The following is a 20,910-nucleotide window of genomic DNA, read 5'->3' as shown; positions in this document are numbered from 1 at the left end:
AGGTTGCATTGTGCCCTTGTTTATATTTTTAATAGTGTAATTCTGTAAAGACAAAATATGTAAATTGGAGCTAAACCACCAGCTCTGATTTACATATCTTGCTAAATTGCAGGTTTGAATATTGCAATACTTTCCTATAACAAAATAGACCTGCAGAAAGAAATTACTAATAAAATATCTTACATATGCATAATTGTATGCTCTATATAGAGATGTTCCTTAGCTTTGATTGTACAGTATATTTCACAATTTTGTAATTTATCATTGTTTATTAAACTCTGAAAGCTGTGTGACTTTGTTAATATTCTGTCCTAGAATGCAGTAAGACGTGCCCCTTTTTTTTTTTGAGCACCTGCCCCTTTAGTGGTCTCTGCACGGCCCTGATTGTGTTCTAACAACAATAAAAGATCTGCAACTCACTGAAAAATATCCCTGCAGATATGAACTTCTCAGATCATATAAGAAGTCTTGGTGTTGTTTTCTTTCCACCGGAGTCATCCAGCTTTTCTTTTGAGTGGCCCGGTCTTAAACTACTGATCCATCATTATTTTTAAACACAATCCTTTGGAAAGCTAACAGTGCACGTCGCACTTTGAGCTCACGTCAAGGTAAATGAGCAGTCATTGACGTGCAGTACCTTGCTGACCACTGGGGGGCGCCCACAGACCTCAAGTGGTCCAGGAACCAAGAGAAAGACCAATCTAAATGTTAAAATCACACTTTAAAAGACTAGAGACATGATAAAGAACCGACATTTACTGTTGACTCACTTTTCAAAGACTTGAGACTTGGCCTGATCTCCAGCTTTGAAGATTAGAGAGAGTCACTGGCTGAAGACTTGAGACATGTAATGAATTCAGACTTGAGATGTAACTCAGACTAGGTCTTTGAAGTCTCAATACTAGACTTAGAGTAAGGCTAAGTTGGTACTTAGTTGGTACAAGACTTAAAACTCGACTTGACTCAGGCTTTAGAGACTTAAGAATATATTAACACCAGAAAAGTCCTTTGGTTGTTTAGTTTGGACCAAAAGCAGGCTTTATGTTTTTGGTTTGGTGCAGCAGTTTGCTTTCACATTGTGCTTTCTTGCAAGCGAACTATAATTAGCGAACTATAAATAGCATACAAAGCCATGTGGGTGACAATCATTGCTCCCATTGGTCAGAAAATGACTTGGGTGGGACTGGGCACAAACCTGTAAAAAAACAAAACATCCATCCAATTCTGCTACATTTCTGTTTTGCACCTTTGTGCAGCTTTTACAACTGCAACAGCATTTTAAATGTCAAGAGAAGACCATACGATCAGTGTTTTGCCAATTTGATATTCCTGATCTCGGAACGGCGCCGGAAACATGTGCTGCAAGCCGAACGAGACGAGCAGCTCTGAGTCAGGTGACCCACGACACGCTGGCAGCAGCATCACTAAACAGAAGACTGAAGATCAAGCATGAAAAACAATGTCATTTCCATAGCGGAAAAGACCTTTTTTCATAAAACACATAAAATTGAGCTGATTTTTTACAAGAATATGCAAATTTTTTTGAGAGTTTGAATAAAGTCAGCACATTCCCTAAAGTTCTGACATCGCTTTGTGTTGAAATATGCTCCCTTGATGTCATATGATTAACAGCCAGATTCCCAAATCTACAACTGATGCCATTAGAAGATTAGCTTTACCCTAGGCACCTTTTAAACCACAAATCTCGACCATCATTCTTACTGCCGTTATTACTCCAGGCCCCATGAACTGTGCTATCAGTCTGATCTGCATATTTGTCTTCAGTTTCCTGCGGTTTATTATTCCGGGGTGTTTAAGAAGAAGAAGAAGAAGCAAATATGAAGTAGCGTTTTGGTGCAAGAACATGTACAGAGCTGAGGGAATTAAATGAGCAACTGTAGCAGTTTGTCGGCACGGAGAGAGTTCCATAAATCAAATGAAAAACAATCGCGGCAACAAACCCGGAGACAGACCGTCTCTGCCTCCACGGCTCGCACCTGTGGCTCCCTCTGGTTCCCCCGCTAAACAGCCGGAGACGCTGCTCTAAGCCGCTGCCACCTTGAACAAATGCAGACACGTTCTGCTTAATTCAGCGCTGCCCATAACATCCTGAGTGGGTGGCTTAAAGCGCGCGGCGGCTCTGGCATCATGGCTGATGATGCGGGCTCAGAGGGAGAAATAAACAAAAAGCTCCATTTCTCACGGCTCCCTTAAGACTTCAAAGCCTCTCTCTTCCTTTATTGGATCTCATCAGCTCCACCGGTGTATTATCTCCATGGGCTTTTACCTCTTTTGCATGGTCAATACTCTCAGTGTCTCATTCAACTCGCTCGCGCGCACACGAGAACAGCTTGTTTTTATTCCGCAAGGCCATATCGGCACAAAAAATAAATAAAATAAAGGAAAAAAAAGAGGTGAAAGAAGGGAGCTTTTGCTTTTTAGCGAGCAGCTACACAAATGAAGCACCTCTGGTTGATTCGTAACAACGCCGCGTCGAAACAGCAGCCCCCTCGACACTGTACACGGCGGAGTGAGCTCTTGTAAATATTTGATGCCCTCTTGACCTCATTAGCTATGATTGAGTGAGCTCTGTGGCGCGCACTCATATGTCTTAGTCACCGGCTGGAGATCCAGCCATTAGTGTGTGTGTGTGTGTGTGTGTGTCCTGGTCAGAGGAGGATCACTGAGGGAAAAGGGTGGCTTATCGCTGACCTCTTGTTAAGAGGGCCCTTCGTCTCCGACCGCGGACCCCCGACGTAATGCGCCCTTCGGAGGAAAACACCGCAAATTGGAAAACGGAGGAAAAAAAAAAAGAGAAAGCTAAATTCAGCCGCTATTTATAGCTCGGTGTTACGCTCTCCACCTTGTCCCTGAGCAATCTTTGACCCCCCACTGCCACCACGCTGCTCCGCATCTCTCGCTCACTTCCCTGCCGAATGTCACTTCCATTTAGGTCAGAAGGGCTGAGATACACTTGCTCGGTGATAGCATATTAGAGGAACATGCGAGTCCCACAAAAAAAAAAAAAGGGAAAGGATTTAGATCCCTGGGACTGATAAGAGGGCGAGGACAGGGGTGAAGCAGGAAATGGGTGCATCTGGACAGGAGGAGAGAATCTGCTCAACCTGACTCAAAGGAGGCTGATTTTGTTTGCTCTCATATACGGCCACACACACACACACACACACACACACACGCAGACATAACAATAACCATCTATTTGTCCAGATGCTGCCCTCTAATCTCAGGGCTGCGGCCGACCCAAGCGCTGACAGACAGAGTGGTAAACAGAATTAACCAACGGTGATGAGCAATTATCTGCCAGACCCAGTTGGAAGAATAACCGTCAATGAAGACATGGCGGGCTGTCGCCGGCCGCAGGGCAGAGCAGCTCAGCCTGATTAGAGAATCTCACGGTGCGGCGAGAGCGCACGACACGGTAAAAATCTCAGGATGTAAAACACGATCAGCTGTAATTCACGCTGCTGTAGTAACTGCATTAACATGTTTGTTATTGCAGTTATCTGCGACATCTATTTACTCGCATTTGACAGACTTAATGCAATGTGTGGACAGCAGTGGGTCAGAGGGACTTACGTTTTCTGAGGCGTAACTGAAAATCAAATGTTTTGCTTTTGTAGTTGTTGACTAAGAAGAGCCTTCACGGATTATAAACTGTTTTAAAACTGTAATAGTGGAAAATATTTCAGTTCCGGTCGAACCAGTCGATTGGCTTTTTTTTAAAATGTTCTCTACATCTAAGCAAGATCCTAAAGCTCAGTTGGGTAAAAAACTGGTTTTCTTTGAGTTTTAAGATCGGAGCGAAGATGCCCTAGATCTAAAACTAAACTGTTTTAAGGAATCTGCATCAGCTGAAGCTGCATCAGCATCAGATGACGTGAGATTCTGACGAGCGAGCCGTGATTTTTATGGTCTCATGATAACCTATTCATGGTTGAGTATTTATGGATTTTTCTGTGGAATGTGATTCCAAGTTATTCCTGAAAAATGTGCCAACATTTTTCTGCAGATCACATCTAAGTCACACAACGCGCTATGGCAAAGTCAGAAACAAGTCCCCAGAGCAGAAACAGAGAAAATCAGGATTATCTTTCTTTTTTCTTTCTTTATTTCTCCAAAAATATACTAGTTGAAGTCATGAAGAAACCACTTTAAAATGGTAAACTTTGTGTTTGAATTCGACTTGTTCACGGAGCGCATCTGAACCGTTGGGGCAAACTCACAGCTGATTAACATACCGAGCTTTTTTTTTTTTGGTTATACACATGTTTTTGTCAGAAGGCTTGGGCCAAAACGTTGCATGTTTGAAAAATAAAACAAAACAAAACAAAAAAGCATAATGTGATTTATTACCACATTATGCAAGTGGCACAAATCAGACCTTTTGGTGTTGAAAATATCAGAATTGGGCCGTTCTAAAGCCATGAAAAAATAAAAATAAAAATCTGTCATGGTTCACATTTCCATGTTGTATGAACATAGCCTTGATATAATTAAGAGATATTAGCTGGATAATTATTCTGGCTAACTGCTTGCTAGTTGTAGAAATGTGTAGTTGGTTTTGTTCAGCCAGCTGACCAGCAGTGCACAGCAGCACTGTCAGGCTGTGTCGTTTCTGTCTGGCGTCGTATTAAAACTGCAGGAACAGCGCGATTCCTGCGAGAGATTTATTAAAACCTCGGTATAACCGGTAACCTGCTGAACCCTTTTTCCATCACGACTCATCAAACACACCTTCAGATGACTCAGAAAATCAGAGGCCAAATTTGACTACATAATCAAAACACTGATTCATGTATTTACAAGAATTACAACTTTCTTCTTTTTTTTTTTATTTCCTTCAGCCTGACAGACTCTTTCATGGAACAAATGGAGATTTGTGCAACATGGATTTTTTTTTTTTCTCCCTCCTGCTTTCTGACGCAGTGCCGCAGCCGTGTCAAAAGGAGTTGTTTCAGGCTTCAGCACTAGATTACAGCCTCCTCCTCCTCCTCCCCCGGAGCGTCCTGACAATGTTAATGTCAAAAGCTTGTTCTTCAGGGCACGGCCAGCAGAGCAACATGGCAGCGTAGCTCTACAGAGATGTTTGTCAAACCAGAAACGAGGGCAGAGCAGATTTCATTAGTCCGTGATGAGGTTACAGCGTGCACACGAGGAGGACATGGTAATCGGTTTCAGTCAGCATGCCCTTCCTCTGGGAAAAAGCTTTTACTTCCATGTCATCTGTATACGTCTGGTCCAACTATTCTTCCAGTCTGTCTTTTTTTTTTTTTCTTTTTGCTCCTCATGTCTTTGTCACCATCAGCTGCAGTTCCATGTTTATAGACCGAAAGTTGAAACTGAATATTTGAGAAAGGTGAGAAACAAAAGCCGGATACGGGTCGCAACTGCCTGTCGTGTGAATGTAGAGTAAGTTAGTCCAGAAGGAACAAAAGCCAATGAAATGGTTCAATGCCACAATTTTTCATTATTTGTGAAACTTACAGATAATGAGTCTTGACTGCTCTCCAAGCAGGTTCAAGGTTAATAATAAAAGTACTCGGATGTTCAGAATGTTTTAAAAATGCCCAAACAAAACCAGAGTCTGGAAAATCTAAATCCGAAAAAGTAAAAAGAATTTTGCAGAGAGCAGCAAACGACCGAAGCTCATTTACTTACGGATCCGGCCACAATTAAATAATCAGATGCGTTTGATTTGCAGCACCTGGCTGCTGCTGCTTTCCCACTTAAATCCAATAAAAGCAATGAAAGCGTGGTTAGCGTCGGACGCGCACAGCATTTCTATACTGAAAAAAAAATTAAAATCATAATAGTGTGGAATCTATTTTTGAATTTGTGGTCCAATTTGAAAAAAACAAAACAAAAAACAAACAAACATGCATCTACTCTCTTTGGATTCTTTAGACAGATTGTTTCACAGACTTCTTCCATAAACAGAAATACAACATTTCATTTATTTAATTTTTGACACTAACTCTCAGATCCTTTCAAATTATGCTATCTCTTTTAATAAATCTTTGTTGTTGTTTTTTTGCATATGTGCTGGCACTGTACTATTATGCATTTTAAACATAACTTGTAGGGCATTACTGTCCACTAAGTTGTGAAAATGTCATTCATTTTACGTTTAGTTGAAATACAAAACAAAAAGTTTATAGAGTAGATATTAACAAATCTTGATAAACTTGGGTCATATTTAATTTATTAAGAATGAAGATTAAAATGACTCCAACCTGAGGAGAATAACCCTCCAGCATCACCTCCCTTCACATCTGAAATGGCAGCACATATAATGGGATTTAAGCCAAAACTTGAACAAGTCAAAACTTTTGTAGCATGACCATCGCTACTCAGAGACAAACTATACTGGAATCCTATTGAATTTAAGTACGTGCTTTAAAATATTACAAAAAATGAACTAGAAATAACATTACTTTGGCTCATACTTCGACATGCAGAAGCTCTGTCAGCGCTGATGAAAATCCTTGCATAATTCCCATACCGAAGCTTGTTAAAAGTGCGAAATAAAAACATTTATGTTCACAAATAGCACCGCTCTGTCAGAAAACTGTGAAAGCTGTCATGCAGCCAACATCGGCGCACCGACCTGCAGGCTGAGTGAGCTGCTGATGTTTGCCTTGGGCAGAGAGAGGGCCACACCGGTAACGGCAGTTCTCTCCAGCCACTTTGACAGCAGCTCTGGGGTCAGCAGCTTGTCCAGCCTGGCCAGATTTTCCACATGAAAGGGCAGCAGGAGCACAAGGCTGGCCCTGCCCCCCCACAGAGGTGCCTCCAGAACCTGCACCATGTTGTCAACGTCTTCATGGAAGCGATACCGACCTGCAGGAGAGGAGAGAGGAGATCACAGCACTGAGGACAGGAGCATTTTATATTTTACTACTTCAGTGCTGAAGCTCTCAGCAGACATGTTTTTTTTTTTGTTTTGTTTTTTTTACAGCCACTCGAGTTTGCGTCGTTCGACTCAGCTGAACTCCAACAGGAAGCCAGACGTTCAGGCTGGAGCCACAGAGTGAACTAAGTTTCTCTCAAATTGAAGACGACATTGTAAAAAAAAACAGCATTAAAATGAGCACGATGCATCTTTCTGATGTCTTTTACTGCCTTAATGGCACAAATTCACTCTGCCCTGTTGTTTGAAGACAATCCATAAAACATAAAGAGCATGCTTAATAAATCATAACCATGACAAATGGGCGGGAAACAGATTGGGCCTTACAGGAGCTGAATCTCTTGTATGTTCGGTTATTTAGCATCAAAAAGCAGCCGGCTGCGCGTTTTCATCTTTCAGTTCTTTACTTGCTCTGTGCATCATAGTCACTTTGGTGTATTTCTTCCCCAAGAAGGTGCGGCGATCGGCGCTCTCCTCGCTCAGCTCCCTCTGCCACAGCCCTGAACACACGACCATCATCAAGCATCGAAAGCTGCAGTAGATGATCAAAGGCACTCGAAAGGACACGACATCCCTAAGAACACATGCAGCGACGCAGAGCATGAATTATCGATCATTTACTGCCAATTAAACAATGTAAACCTCTCCCAAAAGCTGCTGAGTTTTGCAAAGGCTGTTATAGAGTCCAGAAGGCCACCGTGTACCGCTCATTGTCCGACACGTCCCACTTGGCCCTGCTTACTCCCCCCATGACAGCTGTCAGTTTAAGAGGGGCTGAGAGCAGTGGAATTACTGCTGTAATAACCTCAAAACACACTCTCAAAGCCACTGGACCATCACAGTGTGTGTGTGTGTGTGTGTAGGTTGACGAAATTATGACCGTTTGGGCCTTTGTGAATGACACTTTAGACTGGCTTTGGCAACAACAAATGATGACTCATTACAGATTAATCTTTTGGAAAAATCTCCACTCTCAGCACACAATGCTGCCGGAGAGAAGAGGTCCAAAAACGACAAGTGAGACGGTTTGATAACTTATCGTGATCAAAGGCTCAGATTGAAAGGAGTGTGAAGCATCAAGTTTTGTTCCCATTGTCGGATGATTGAACTGATTTGGAGGCAAAACGTACGCAAGGTGACATTTTACAGATTGAGGCCCTTAAAAAAAGAAAAGACTGAGAATAAAAATTAAGCTGCCTCCGTTGGGCTCTTTGTAGGAAAAAAAAAAAAAAAAAANAAATCGAGCGATTCTTATTGCAAGTTTAGAAAAATGGGAAAGAGCCTAAATAAAACTTTATTGGTGCATCTTCACAGCTAACGCCATAGCAACCGTCGTACTTCTACCCTGAACTGCGATCCACTAACGATTACTTTTTTTACCTAAAGGAAAGTTGGCACCTTGTCAGAGGACAATGCCCAATCACTGCCATCACTAATTTAGGAGCCTGAAATCAAAAACAAATAAATAAAAGCAGCGAGGAGGGGCGAGAAGCAAACTATCGACCACCTCTAAATTGCGAATCAACACTATAGGAATCCAATTTTCTGTAATCTACTTTGTGTGCCGTCATGGTCTGAATAATCTAATTTATACATTTCCAACCACAAAATTAATGAACCAACGAGAGTTGCTGCGCAGAGAGAGAGAGAGAGAAAAAAAACTAATTTCATAATAGAGTCAAATCCTCAAACAAAGAAAAATTAATTAAGTTGCTTATCAATGCTCACTTTGTTTAGAGAATGTTGTTTTTGGAGGGGGTTCTCAACCTGTCCCCACTTCTGCTGCCGCTGCCTAATAAAAAGAGAGAATACCTGCAGGGGGAAAACAGCGGCAGATAGACGCAGATAAAGACGCAAACGGGGGACGAAGGAGGAGGAGGAGGCGGGCAGGCGGGGGAGATAAGGCGTCTGATAAATAACGACAAAAGCAAGAAAAACAAGGAGGGACGGCACAATGAGAACAAATGTAACTGAAGGATATATTTAACATGGTATCAGATTTTCTGGAGAGTGGAAAACAGGAGGAGTTGCATTGACACATTCAAATTCCTTTAAGGCCGTCATGAAAACGGACGATGAGCCCGTTTCGTTTGGCGAGCAGAGAAAACTCCCACAGCTCCCCCCGTTTCTGAAAGGAACATTTCACCTCTAATGATGCATCTCTGCTGCCACAGTGGAGTAGTGCTGATAAGGATTAGATGGATATGTTTTGGGAATGCGGCTATTAAATCACAGATGGAGGTTCTGACGGACTGGATTGGAGCCTGAAACAATGACAACTTTCCCACCACCGCAGCCTGCCACCAAAAGAACAGAGCCGAGCTGCGGCGCGGCAGGCTTGGAGCGCTCCGAGCGCAGATGTTAGGCATGACGGCGAGGCAGAGGGTCCGGGCACTTGTTACTCAATTATTTAAGACGACATATCACCCACCCCCACCACCACCACCACCCCACCCACGCCAACGCCAATGAAAGATGGATTCGCTCTCAGCGACGGACCCCAGAATCATCCTTTATCCGCAGCGTCCACCAGCTGGAGTCCAATGCATCAAGGACGCGCACTCTGAGCGCAGGTGGCCATGCTGGCATGCAGCCTGCAGAGGGTATGTTGTTGTCTGAGCAGGAGAAAAATGGTGCCATGTTCACATGCAAGGATTTTTTTTTTCCCTTCCTCCATTCAGCGCGGCAAACGGGTCCAGAACGAACAGATTGGATAATTTAACATGACTCTGCTCGGTGCAGAGACGCTCCAGTGTTTCATGTCTATTTTATCCAAACAATTATGTAACTGGAGATTCGCCCAGATTCATCCATGCATTTTCTATACACACTTATCCTTGCAGGGGAGCTGGAGCCTTCCTCCAGACGGGATTCACCCTTACACATCACAACACACACAACAACCGTCTACCTCACATTTACAGTTTTGGTTTGTTGGGGCTTAAAACCAGTTCGGTACCTTTCAAAAACATTGGACCCGTCACGTTCCAACCACAAACTTCAACGTGTTTCACCGGGATTTTATATAATAGAGCAACACAAAGTGGCGTATAGCTATACATTTCTTTAAACTATTCATTTCTTTTAAATAATTTGATAATTGAGGTGTGCGTTTGTTTTCAGCTCCTCCAAGTCGACACTTTGTCGAAACAGGATTTCAATTACAGCTAAATATCCGTACAAGTTCACCCAGTCCAGAAAGAGACATTTTTTGCCCCATTGGACCAAACAGAGAGAAAAATCTGAACGTCAATTTTCAAATCTTGTCAGAGATTCTCAACTGGACTTCTGCCTCTACTTTGAATAGGCCACTATGGCCAGATTAAATCAATCCCGCATAGGAGAATGGGCCAAAATCCTGATTTAAAAGACTCACTGGCTGGTTTTGGAAAGTCTTAATGGCATCTGTTGCTACCAACGGTGGCACAACTACTTATCAATTTAAGAGAAAAGATCATTTTTCACAATTTTTATCAAATGATGACATTATTTCAATATTCCATCAACCTTTTCTACTGATATTTAAAAAAAACTCATTGATGGAAACACGGCTGTTGTCACTGAAAGGTAATTTTAATGGAGAAAATTTGCCTTGATCTTGTGTTTGTTGCTTCTGTCTCTTCTTTGGTACTTCCCCCCTCACCCCCACAAAATATTTTTTTTAAGAAACAGATTGCCCGTGTTGTCAGGATGGCAAAACAAACTGGGACACACCTGCTCCCCAGTGTGAACGTGCAACAGGAACTGGTAGGGTTAAGGTGTGGGCAAAAGGTGGAAAGAGGACCGACCCAATCGAAACTCAGCACTTATTCTCTTCTTTACCACAAACCTTTAAAGTGAAGAGCATTTGTCAGGACCATGGCTCCGGCTTTAGCCTTGATTTCTGCCTCCAGAGGAGCCCCTTCCTTCCCACCGAGCGCAGCCTCAGCCCACTGACACAGCTGCCTCAGGTCAGCCTTGGCGTCCCCCTTCCCCAGCGTCCGGTGCTGCAGCCTGAACCGGCTCTGGATCTCCTTCGCGAAAGCCTGACCGACGGCAGGAGCCTGCTTGGTGAACACGCAAGAGGACGCGTGGATCTGGAAGCTAGTCCCGTTAGCTTTAACGAAGCTCTCCAACGCCACAGAGAGAAGTCCCCCGACCGCCTCTTTGGTCCCGGACGGAGGCCTGAGAAGTTCTCAAATCTGCTCTGCAGTTTTGCCCGCCGAGCCTTCGGACAGCGCCTCAAGCGAGGACGCCAAGAGGAGAGGGGAGAAGAGCGTGTTTACAGAGCCGGGGTCAGAGCGCAGGGCCTGGTAGAGGCGCACGCCCAGAGGCCAGCTCGGGTCGTTCACAAGAGGAGGAAGAGAGGGGCTCACTGAGGCGGCGGGGCTCTGTGACGATGTAGCGGCGCCGCTCTGCACCAGGAGGACACGCAGAGAAACCAGGAGGCAAACGGCGAGTCTGAGCAGCATGGCGGGCCTGCAGCAGAGCACAAAACGATAAGGGAGTCTGAGAATTACGAGCCGCAAAGAAAATGACATACAAAGTGACGCACATTAGTATTCAGCCCCTTTCAATTTGATACCTGATATTCTGATATTGAATGTGATATTGTTGCTAGGTAACCAAAGAGAGAGCGACTGAGTGAGTTGATCCCACCGAGCTCACCCAGGTGGCTGTGAGAGGTGGAGCAGCTACAGCCTTTAGTCTGCCTACACCCCCCAGAATGCCGTGCTGTTCTGGGGAATGGAATAATTGAAGATCAAATATTCTAGCAGACGTTTTTCTACCGACATTGATCACGTGTCCATCGCGATGTTGTTATTGACTGATTGTCCAGCACTAATTAAAAGGCACGTGAAGGCAACTCTAAACAGTTGGGCTTGTTTCGGCTGTTTCGCAGTTTTCTGGAAGTTTGTTCCAGATTGGTGGAGCATAGAAACTGTGTGGTGCTACTCCATGTTTGGTTCTGGGGAGACCTGGGTGGTCTGGAGGGCAGATAAAACAACAGCAGGCGTTACTGACCCGTTAAATGATTTTATAAAAACAAAAGTATTTATTAAAGTCTGTTCTCTAGGCTACTATAGGAGCCAGTGTGAGGACTTTAGAAAAAAGCTGCAAACCTACAAAAACATGTCCGTCCACCTTATCCGACAGGAAAAGAGAGCATTAATTATTGAAGGAGCCACACAGGGTAACTCTGGAGAAGCAATTAGAGTCTGGACTTGTATTTCTTATCAGGAAGGATTTAATGCCACGTAAACTGCCCAAAGCACTCCAAGAAACGACTTTATTTGAAGATCAACACGTTTTTTGGCTTGTGACCTTCAGGAAATAATCAGAGAGGCATTGAAGAGGCCCGTCGTAACTCTGGAGTAGCTCTACAGAGAGCCACATAGGGTGGAGTCTGTCCAAAACACAACTGTTATTTCATTAATAGCGCCCTGCACGAGTCTGGGGCTTTGAAAGGGTGGTAAAAGGAAGCCATTGTTGAAAGAAACCCAGAAGAAGTTTACGGCTGCAACATGACAAACATCTGAAGAGCCTCCATGGGGAAAGAATCCTGCATTACGTGGAGGATGAGAGGAATGCCCCCCTCTGAGTTACAATGCAAGCAGAAGAGTGCAGCTCTATTGTTCACGCAAACCGGCGTCCCTTTGAGCAGCTACTTTAGCTCGCTGTTAATATTTGAGATAAAGCTCTATAAACAGCCGGAGGGTTCCCTCTTCGCTGTTAAAACTTCTACATGCGCAAAGCGCTCCATGCAGAGCCGCAGCAGCGAACTGGATCTTTTTTTTTGTTGTAAATTCCTCCCCGCTTGATAATTATCTCTCCTGCAGCGCCAAAAAAAAATCAAAGTACGACAATTAAGTTTGATGAAGTTGCAAAAAAAAAAAGAAGAAGAAGAAAAGCTTTTCAAACTGAACAAGCGGGTGAAATTGATACACTAAAAAGCATTCATGTTGTTGAGGGGTGTTGGGGGGGAAAAAGAGGAAAGAAAACCCCGAGTTATTGATTGTGAGGAGACGGGAAACATCTGCCGTCTGGTTCTGCCTACTCTGTTCTGATTTTAAAAAAAAAACCTCCTGACGACAAACAGAGAGGAAACAGAGGAGAATAGCTCGATTTGTTCATATTTACCGTTAATTAATTCACTCGTCTCTCCCCGCTGCTCTTCTTTCTTTCCACCTGAGCCACCGGAGGAAGTGGGAAGAACCGGAGGCTCAGACGTGGCAGGAAAGAGAGGAGGATGGATTTTTTTTTTCCTCCCTGCTTTTCCCGAAACTTCCCAGGCTCAGCGCCTGGCAGACCGAATCTGAAGTTGAAGAAAAGTCGACGCGGTTTCCGACTTGTTGCAAATGTAGGTTTTCCCCTTTGTTGTGCGGCTTTAGTGTAAATTGTCACTTTAATGGCAATTTAAGAGCTGAATGAATAAGGCTACAAATCTATATGATGCACGGTTTAAAGCGATAAGTCGATAGTGCGGAATAAATTTATATTTTTTCCAATACATTTAAAACTAAACTTTGCTCACGTAATTAACCTGTTTCTCAGAGGAGGAGGCTGCAGTTCTCCATTTATTCAAGCGGGGTCACTACTGATCTTCTCCTTGCTTCTCCTGAAAGAGTTTTTTTTTCTTCTTCTTCTTCTTTCTGGCCACTAAACGTGACACACACCTCGGTGCTTATGAATATTAACTTGCAAATATGAGGCAATATGCAACTAGTGCCTCTGGTGGGGAGCTGGTCCTGATTTGACAGGGCCGGTCCAATGCAGAACGGGGCCCTGAGCAACATCTGATCTGCTCAGATATTGGACATGATCTAAATCCAAAATTATTCATACCTTTTGCAGATTTAGTTATTACTATTACTATCAACATCAACTTTTATTTCTTAAAAAAAAAATAGGCACGTATCCCTTTTTTAAAGATAAAATATATTTACCCTTATTAAAAAGGAAAGGTTAAAAATGAATTTGAAACAGTTGGGAAAATTAAGATTATTTTAAGCCTAAATTTGCCAGGGATTTGACATTTGGGACACAATCCCCATTATGCCAACATATTAACCTTTTAGCTTTTTCCATCTAATATAATTACAGTAAATAATTGCAAATTAATTTATATTTATTTTATACAAAATCATTCCATATGATTAAAAACCCCATAAAAGTAAAATATATGAGCTCCTTTATTGTTAAGTTAGTTAATGTTAGCTAAATATTTACCACGTGAAAACGATTTAATCTCTGGCTGCATGTTGAACTATGGGAACTGGGAGTAAGTTCCCTTTGCAGATATCAAGCATCCCCACAGCATGATGCTGCCATCACCATGTTTCACCATGGGGTCAGTGTGTTGACGGTGATGTGCAGCGTTTTTGTTTGTTTAGCCAAACCTAGCGCCTTATAGCCTAAGAAATACTTTTGATCTCATCTGAGATGCCATATTTAAAAAGTTTCACAACTAAAAGTTGCTAAATCAACAGATTTCCTCAGCTCTCCTTGGCTGCTTCTGTGACTGCTGCTCTCTGGATCCACCCTGTCAGTTTTTGTGGGTGGGATATTGTTTTATAAGCTAGTCCTGCTTTAAACTTCCCTACAACTTTCTCCCTGACCTGCCTGTGGGGTTCCTTGGTTCTGTTTGTTTTCTAATGTTCTCAGGCCTTCACAGAGCAGCAGTTATCAGAGGAAAGGGAGCTGAATACAAATGCACACCACAGTTTCCAGGTCGTAAATCTAACTATTCGTCTAATTTCTCTAATATTTGCAACTTTGTGCTGGTTTAGTAATAAAATCCCAATAAAAAAAAAAAAGAAAAAAAAAAGTGAAAATCTTCTGCAATGCCTCTGGTTGGCTGTGCAATTTGAATTTGTGCCTTTTTTTTTGGCAACTGTTACATCAGATCTTGATAGATTCTGGCATGCTGGCCTCCCAGAAGTCCCTCATTTCAGCTCCAGGTTTAAGTTCATGTGATAAAATTTCCAGGGGACCTCTTACACATGTTAAATATCCTTATGTTGCAGAAAGTGCTGCCCTCTGTCAAGAAAAACTAGGGCAAGCTTGCTTCATGTCTGCTTCGACCCTTCCAGACGACCTCATTCTGCTTTCTTCTCCTCTTTTTTTTTTTTTTACTTTCCCAAATTCCCCCCTAAACAAAACAAGGCGTGGAGAGCAAATAGGTTGTAACAACAGCACTTTGAAACGGTAGATTATTGTCCAAATTTAAAGCCACGCTGAGCTGTAATCGATACAGCCGGGGTTAGGCTGAGGAGGCCGGAGATGGATCAGAGAGGGATATGGAAGATAACTGCACAGACCACCGATGCTCTGCAATCAGGCCAAACATGACAGCTTGTAGACCCAACCAATTATTCAGCCCAGCCAAATCAATAGAGCTCCGGCTGATGGACGGCCATCAGTTACTCAAACACATTCGCAAACACATAAATTATGGACCTGTTATGAAGTATGAGCCTCCAGACAGATTTCTTCAGGTTTCACTAAATATTAGGCACGTTTCAAAGGGGACATGTTGTGCAAAATTCACATTTTGCATGTTTTCTACTGCTGAAATCAGCCCAAGCACTTAAAAAAAACACACCCCGCTGTTTTTTGGCAGTAAGTGTTTTTTGGTGTCTCGAAAAAGAGCCGTTTCAGAAAATGTCACGAATCACCAGGCACTGCTCCTCCACCCCAACAAAGCTCAGCCTGTTACCTAGCAACCCAAGCAGAGCTCCAGCATGTTTGGTCAGCTTGTTTTACCATTATATATGCTGTACAATGGCTGCTGGAAAAGACAAGTGTTTTGTTGTTGACTTACATTTCAGAAACATCTTCTGCTTTTCAAAGATGTACGGCTATTTACACTCAGGACGTACAGACTTGCTTATAATCTTTGATTCATATTTAGTCATCTTGTTAAGGTTTTTCTAGTACTAAGCAGGGGGGGAAAAAAACCTGTTCCAAATAATCCCAGACACTTTGTTTTGTGTGTTCTTTTCCTGATGTGTTTTTGTTAGTTTTAACGGGAAATGTAATGGAATGGGAAAAACGGCTTCTAAAAATATGAAAATATTTTCCCAAATGCTTCTGGGATCATCAAACTGTTTTTTTGTTTGTTTGTTTCTTTTTTGGCAAATTTGAGATGTTAATGTTGCTTTTCACCTGGGAGCTCCCCCACGAATTACAGTTCTTTTTTTTTTTACTTCTTCTGTCTCATTGTTGAATCATGACCAATGATTTATGCAATGCTCTAAATGTTCTGGGTTCTTCTGTTGCCTCACAGATAAGCCGTCACTCGTGGAGTAATTTTGGTAGGCCAGCCTCTCCTGGGAAGGATTACTACTATTCCCAGTTGTGAGGTGTGGAAGAAGCAGCCACAATGCAGATGGGAACCTTGAATAGGCATTATAGAAGAATTCATTAATAAAAAACTGGAAGGTAGCATATCAAAAATAACACTGGCAATGTAAAACAGACTGGTAGTAACGGAAGGAACCAGTGGAGAACAAGTGGAAACAGGAAGCTAAATATACTGAGGAGGGAGTGGAAATGACAAAATGACCAGAAGAGCTAATTGCAGGTGAATGGATGCAGCTGGGGATGGAGCAGGTTGGGGAAAATGAGGACGTTAGTGTTGTGGACGAGTTACAGAATGGTAGGCCGAGCTCTGGGGAGAAGACAAACAGAAACAGAACCAAAGGGAGAACAAAAATAAACACTAACCTGCTGAGATGAATCCAGAACATAAGCAACGAGAATAACTAAGCTAAACACAAGGAATAAATTAAAATGTCCAGACATGAGAAAAACAAACAATAAAGAAATGGTCAAAACTGAAAATAACAGAAACTGAAAGTCCAAACATCTGAGGATCATAACGGTTCCATGTTTTCTCCATGTGTCATTCATAGCAATTCAAGATCTTTCCAAATGGCCTTATAAGCTATTTCAGACTGATAGATGCGAGTCTGTTCATCTTTTTTGAGTTTGGAGCATAATGTGTTGAGATCTTTTAGGTTCTGTTTCAGAGGTTTCTTTGAGCTCTGCCAGTCATCAGGCCAAAATGTGGCCATTGAAATGAAACCCACCGTCACTCTTAATTCACGATTAGCCTTTTTTTTTTTACAAACTATAAGAAGCAGAAATCGCACACTTCCCCATATTTTAACGCGATCGAAGCTTCGCTGACAGCCAGATAGATACGTGGTGGTTTCAGTGAGCCTGTAACCCCCATGAGATGTGTCACCTTTCCTCCTCCCGAGACCCCCTGGGATCGCATCACGGCGAGCCTTGTCAGTAATGAGCTGCGACACACATTACAGCGTAGGTGATTCAAAAAAAAAAAAAAAAAAAAAGAAGCCAGGCTCACTCCTGCAGATAAACGAGTCCCAGGGGAGCCGGGGTCGGAATGAGAGGAGCGTCTCAGTCAGCAGATTGTCAGGTTGCACTCTCACCGCCGGTGCATCTGCCCGTCTCACCCCCTCGCCCCGCCTCCAGGGGGCTCACCTGCGCCGCGCCGTATAGCCGTACGCCCAGCCCGGGGCCCCGAGCCCTTGATTCGGGTTCGCTGCTCCAGATGTTATTGTCTGAGGCGCTGGAGATTGTAATTCAGCTCACATGTTGTCCATTTGTGGGGCTGTTAGCCATTGTTCTTGGCTGCTGTTGAGTTTTAATGCCCCTGGCTCAAGGGCTCGGCAACAGAATCAGCGCCTCGCTACAGAAGTCCTCACAGTCCCTGCCAAGTCGCCTCCAGTCATCGACTCTCCACATGTTCAGCTCTCCTTCTCACTGATTCACTCCGACTGCGGCGTTGGCTTTATTCTGCTAACGGCTTATAATTTATTCTTTGAAAAATACACACATTTTGCTTCACAATGCAGTCCCATGCTTCTGACACCAAATTTCACTTGAAAGCATCAAATGCTAGGCTTCACTGCTTTATCATTTCTTTAGTGCCGTGTGAAACATCTAAGCCCAACCCAAGATTTTATATATTTTTTTGCTTTAAAGGGGATCAAAGATGTAAATGAAGAAAATAACTTTAAAAGATCATAAGAAAGTCTGATATGCTTGTGAGGAAAGATTTCTTGGCTTATAAAGGACAAGCTGCCCATTCATACACTGTTTATAATCATGGAATAATAGCTTACATTTTTAAAATTTAGTTTTGAATGCAGTGCTCATAACACATATTTATTTCATGTGATAGACTGACACCAAGTGGTGCAATATTGGGAATTGGTAGTACAAGTTCACTAATAAAATCTGAAATGTGTGGATATAGATTTCACTTTGATACTTTGGTTGTAATAATATATTGAATATTTAGTTCTAAAAATATGAAAGTTTGATTCAATTTAAGATCTTTTTCTTTGTTCAAGCTCAAAATGGTTTTTAAGTTACTCATTTCTACCTTCACACCTTGTAAAAATATTTTTTGCATTCATGTTTAAAAGAGTTATCCTGATACTATGAAGTGTTAAACTCCAGTGATTTAAAAAAAAAAAAATTCTTGCATTTAAAAATGTCCTCTTTTTTAAATTCCGAACCTTTGGTACCGATATCGTCCAACTTTTATATTCTTAATTTTATGTATTTTACATTTAATTTCCCCTTGAGGTTGGTAAAGTATTTTTGAATTTGAATTTTTAAATATCTTCTAAAGTTGGATTTTACTTCTTCTGTTTGAAACTTTTTGGCCCCAATTTACCTCCGTACTGTATGGTCTGCAGCCTGGACGGCCACAGAAGGTTTGGGATGGACAGATGGGAAAAGGGAATTATATGTTTGTCTCAATTGTTGCTTGGTGGAAAAGACAGGCAGCGTATGAAAAGTGGGGAGCAACCGTTGTCGAGGTGAACATGTTGACCAGAACCAAAATCACAAACGAATCTACCGTTCATTGCAAATGTTTTAAATAAGCTCTAAATGTTTCCCAAAGTCCTGTGAAAGCGCACAGAGCTGCCAGGACAGAAAGGACTAGTGCTATTTGATTTTCTCTGTGTGGAAGCAAAGTGTGGTCTCTCTCCCCTTTTTCTCATTAGACACTTCGATAAATTACCAGAAGTTCTGTGAAAAGCACAAAGGAAAGGGTACGGGGCTCTCAGGGAGCACATCTACACATCAAGAAAGGCAAATAAGTGGCTTTTAATGCGCTCGCTGAGTCAGACGGAGAAGCAAATGCCAAGCGCCCACAAGAGTACACAGCTGCTTCGAGCAAGTGTTGACAGCTATCTTTATAGGAATTAAATATTGCTCTGAGCCCCGCCCCGAGTAAACCGGCTCACACCTGTGACTCGGATCACTCAGGCTCAGACTCCGCCTCCCCGACGCCGCTTGGCGCTGTCATCCCACTGTCAGAGCCGAGGACACACACCTTCAGGAGACAGACATGCCGACATCCCCTCACACCCCCGTCCACAACCACACTGCTGCTGTCCTCTGGCTGGGAGTTCGCCTGCAGCCAGCTGGTACCGTCATGTCTGATAGGCTGGAGCAGAGACGGGGAGGGAGAGGAGCTGGGGGAACGTCTGCAGCACAACGTGTTGGTAAGACGACGGACGGATGGATGGATAGATGGACGGATGTTCTTCCTTTAAATCAAAACCACCTGTTTAGAGTTGCTTCTGAACCATAATAAATGAAACACTGGCCAACATATTTGATGTGTGTGATTTTGGTGGCTCTCATCAAAATGTAATGTTTGTTCGGTTATTGACTGCATGGTGTTTTCTTCATAACTTTGTAATTTTCTGTCTTTATTATGTAAAACACTTTGAACCACCTTGGTGCTAAAATGAGCTGTACAAATAAACCTGATTGATTCCTTTCTTACATCACTTCCTTCCTTTGCTCCTTTCTTCCGTCCTCCAATAATTCCTGTTCTTTTGCTTATTTATTCCTTCTTCTCAGTCCTTCCCTCCTTTGTTTTGTCATTTGCTTGTTCCTCTTTCCTTCCTTTGTTCACTCACTCCTTCATTCTGTTTTTTCTTCATCTGTTCTTTGTTCACTCCTTCCTTCCCTCTTTAGTGTTTTCCTTTCTTAGTTCGTCCATCTGTTCCTTCGCTCATTTCTTCGTTTAAAAGTTCTTACCGTGTTATCGTTCACAGTCTGTAGCGCCCCCTTGGGGCTCGGGCCCGTCAACGATCAACGTCTAGCTCCGCCACTGCGACGCGACACAACAAAAAAACCCTTTAAGTTGCACAATGGCTTCTACACGCTTCTTCAAAACAATGACTACCGTTTTTGTTTAAATGCAATATCCTCAGTTTGTTCTCTAGTAGGTACAAAAAAAATTCATATCATGTGACAACACTAAGGTAGAGAGGGATCTGCTACTCTGCTCCTCACAGCAGGGTAACCAGAACCTGCCAACAACGCCACCTTGGGAATTGCACCCAAGGAAATAGACTGCCAGTAGGCTCGAGGTTCGTGACCAAGGAGAACAAGACTTTTTAAAAAAAATTACATTTTATTGTTTCACGTTAAAAAGAGACAATGACAACATAAGGAACACAATAGGAAGGGAGTGTACAGTACTGAGGCCTACGAGCAGGGGGAGGGTGGTCCAAATGGGAACTGGTTCCTAAAATAAATGTATAAATCCAAAATAAATCACCCCAAACACTTGTGAACAGGCATTCAATCGTGAAGAAATCCCAACACCGGCCACTCGCACGACACACAGTTCCAGTCTCCCAGGAGGCCCCTCCCACTACCTTCAGCTCCCAGCCTGGAGACAAAAGGGTGGGGTTAAACAAGCAAATACAAAAAAAAACAAATACAATTTAAACTTGGCCACAGACTAAAATTAGGTTACATCCAACAAAACCAATTAAAATCATCAATCCTTTAATAGAATAGTCTAAAAGAATTCATGGCTGCTACCTGCAGCAAGGCTGGAGGCCACACAAAACAATAGAATGTCCCAAAGTAAATTTAAACCAAAGAAAACCCAAAACTAAGCAACTAAACGAAACAAATTAAACAAAGCA

At 42.7% G+C, this 20,910-nt stretch overlaps 1 pseudogene; it reads right to left on the bottom strand.

The window, feature by feature from the left end:
- The window catches only part of LOC103146597 (serpin H1-like), a 22,937-nt pseudogene extending 9,656 nt beyond the window's left edge, over positions 1–13,281 (bottom strand).
- Between the last annotated feature and the right edge of the window lie 7,629 nt (positions 13,282–20,910).

This window comes from Poecilia formosa, unplaced genomic scaffold (genome assembly GCF_000485575.1).
Source record: "Poecilia formosa unplaced genomic scaffold, Poecilia_formosa-5.1.2 Scaffold163, whole genome shotgun sequence".
Classification (NCBI taxonomy): Eukaryota; Metazoa; Chordata; class Actinopteri; order Cyprinodontiformes; family Poeciliidae; genus Poecilia; species Poecilia formosa.
Note: the sequence above shows the minus strand (reverse complement) of the source record. Positions and strands in the feature narration are given on the sequence as shown.